Raw genomic sequence first — 3,197 nt, 5'->3', positions numbered from 1 at the left:
AAGTTGGACGAAGTTATTAAAGTCTGTTGACCAGGCCATAATGTTTCTACGACATCAGAAAGTGAACTCTTAAAATATCTGCAAAAACCTCATTCTCCAAAATATGTCATCACATGGTATCATCAATACTTTCTATATGAATCAGTTAAACTTGGTCGGTAAGCTGCTTCTTCATTTTCTTCTTTAAAGCCTTCTCAAAGTCACAGCTTAACAATGATAAAACCTGGTTCAGCAGTAATTTTACACCAGACTCCTTTACAACTGCAAATCTCGGTTTAATTCTCTCATCTAAGCTGTAGCCAAAACATTGAGGGAATTTAACCAGCTCTGACTTTGCATAATCCATGGTTAAAAAGAATCCCATTTTGGTATCAAGTTATCTACCAAGCTAAAAGTATATAATACTCCATATCTTGAAATCATAGTTCCAACTTCCTCCACATTGTATCCTTTATCAAGAAAAAATTCAGTTACAGGCTTCAAATTTGCCTCAATGCTAAAACCAAATGTCTGTGGACATCGCAGTAGAAGAAGAGCAACATCAGCACCCAATGACTGAAAGTACTTAGCTGTAGGCTGTAGCTTGTACTCCATACCATAACTTATTATATTTGGACAGCGTGTTAGAATCTTACCAACATTCTCTGATGGAAGGCCCATTTCATAGAGGAAATCTACAATTGTCTTAACCATTTGCCTGCTATAAGTGAGAAGTGCAGGAAACCGCCAAACCGGTATATAACTTTTGCCCAATGTTTCTTGTCCACACCCAAATTTTCTAACAATGTCATGGTGGGTATAAGATTTTCAGAGAGACTTATTCCACACAGTTGTGACCTTTTACTGAGAATGATGGGAATGTTAGACTTTGGTACACCAAGTTCAATAAGGAACTCAATGACAGGTTTGATTTCCCCTCTAGACTGTAGTAGGCAAAAGATGGGAATCTGTGTGTAATTAACTTGATCTTCTCAAAATCCATGCCAAGCTCCATGACGTAGATAACTTGAGGATTGAGCTTCCCTGCTGGGACTGTCTCACTAACACGAGTGACAGCTTTTAACTTTTTCTTATAATCAAGGACTGAATCTAGAGGAGATACCTGTTTTACAGTTTTATCTATAACTGGTGGGTTGGGAAATTTTTCAACCACATCTGCCAGCATTCTTCCACGCTCTTCAAGGAGAGATTCAAGGTAAGGGATAAGAGCATCCCAGATCTCAAGAGTTGTGAGCTCTCTTCCTGCAATGTCAAGTAGAAATTTGTCAGCAGTTTAATCAATTAGAATTGAAAATGCTGATGTGGAGAAATAGACAGTAACATAGCAATCGAACCTACAAGATACCGAGATTTATGAACAGAATAAAGCTTTGACACAAGGTGGTCAATAAAAAGGTCTGATTTGTTGATTATTCTTGCACTAACTGCATTGTTTAGACCCTGCTTCTTAAAGAACAAGGTTAAAACAACCTTGGCTTCTTCTTTTTCTGTTGCTACCAGGGTTGAAGGAACCATTCTTAAGATAAAAGATTCATCTACCTCAGAATCAGCTATCATTATACAAAAGTCAGCATTTGTGTCCCATAGAGAAAGAGAAGCGGAAAAGATGTTGACACAGTCTCCAAAGAAAATTCGTTACCAAACTTTGCTTTGCAAAAGAATAGTTTCTCAGGAAAATGAATTCCATTCTTGTAAGAAAAATAAAGTAAATTCTCTCTTTAGCATACTGTCTTTGCCAAGTAAATGAAATGCAATTTAGTCATGCATTCTGGCGGCATCCAAATTCACTAAATAATCAGCCATTGTATCTTAGGAACCCTGTATTCCATTTTAAGCTACATTTTTCTAGTAAAGAACACCCAAATTCTCCATTTTTCATATTATCTCATCTATAGACCCATCCTGCGGTCTGATTTTTTGAATCACTTGCTCAGCTCTAAGGTTTCTGCATTAACTGGAACAGGAAATCTTAGCTCTGTGTTCCCATGCTTGACTAAATGTCCAACTCTAAGATCTAAACCTCTTTGGGGTTTGATCTCAAAACAGTAAATCAAATCAAACATTTGATAAAGAAAACAAACCACAACGTCCAAATCTTAATTTGAGACTGAAACCTGATACCTAATAAGCGTCTAAAATTGTTTTTCCTCTCTCCTCACCCTTAATTACTCCGTCTCTTCTTGTCAGCACCAACTTACTAACAGATACAAATTCTTAAAGTGTGAAAATTTATAAACATTCAATACACCATCTGCAATATTTCTTAAAATGTAATATATGCGTACTTCCAATCATCTTGTTCTAGTGACTCACATCCACTTATCAAAATTCATACCCTTGAGTGCCATTAGGAATTCAAGAGGAATGAAAGGTCAACTCAACAATTCAGCATTTTTACACAAAACAAATACTCATTTTCCAACTAAATAAGTATAAAAAAAAAAAAAAAAAGCTGATTTTGAAACAATATTAAAAACCCAGAAGCCTTCCTAAGTTTGAACAACAAAGGCACGCAAAGTTTTCTTTTCCTATTCATTTGCTTCCAGCAAATCAAAAACCCAAATAATATTTGTTTCATGGTTCTCTTTTTTAACAATTTATTCCTCCCAGGTTTTGGTTTGTTTATGAAAAAGCATCTAACTTCTTGACACCCTTTTGTCTAACATTACAAATAAAAAAAAAAAAAAAAGAATTTCTTTCGGTTTATTATCTAGTAACATGTGAAAGGAAATGGTGGAGTGTTAAGGAAAAGCAAGCACCTGGTTATGGTAAGGGTCCTCTTGAAAGTGAAAAGAGGTCCAATGATGGCGGGATTGCACAAATAGCTCTCATTTTTAGCGTTCAAGTTCCAAACTCAAAAGATTTTCTATGGTCTTTTTTTTAGATATAAAAAGATATAAAAGAAAAAGAGAAGATGAACATTTTTGCCAAATATTCGGCTCGTGAAATCGCTGCCACAACTTGTAAGAATAATACGATGTCGTTTCGGTTTTTCTTCTTCATTTTTCTTTTCCTTTTGGCACATAAAAGAAATTGTTGTGTATAGTGATATTTCAACAGTTTCCCTACAAACAAGGAAAAGTTTAAGGTAAGATAAATTAGAGTTGTGACAGTATTGGATTTGGCATGGATTACTATCATTGCTCTTACACTGGATGGTAATCTAATTCCACTCGCTTTCAAGTTCATTTTATCTC

The 3,197-nt window shown here is 35.3% G+C and overlaps 1 pseudogene; it reads right to left on the bottom strand.

The window, feature by feature from the left end:
* Positions 1-1,557, bottom strand: LOC111300221 (transcription termination factor MTERF5, chloroplastic pseudogene; annotated as a pseudogene).
* Positions 1,558-3,197: the final 1,640 nt, after the last annotated feature.

The sequence above is a fragment of the Durio zibethinus genome, chromosome 3 (assembly GCF_047325235.1).
Source record: "Durio zibethinus cultivar Kanyao isolate XHJ-2024 chromosome 3, ASM4732523v1, whole genome shotgun sequence".
Taxonomy (NCBI): domain Eukaryota; kingdom Viridiplantae; phylum Streptophyta; class Magnoliopsida; order Malvales; family Malvaceae; genus Durio; species Durio zibethinus.
Note: the sequence above shows the minus strand (reverse complement) of the source record. Positions and strands in the feature narration are given on the sequence as shown.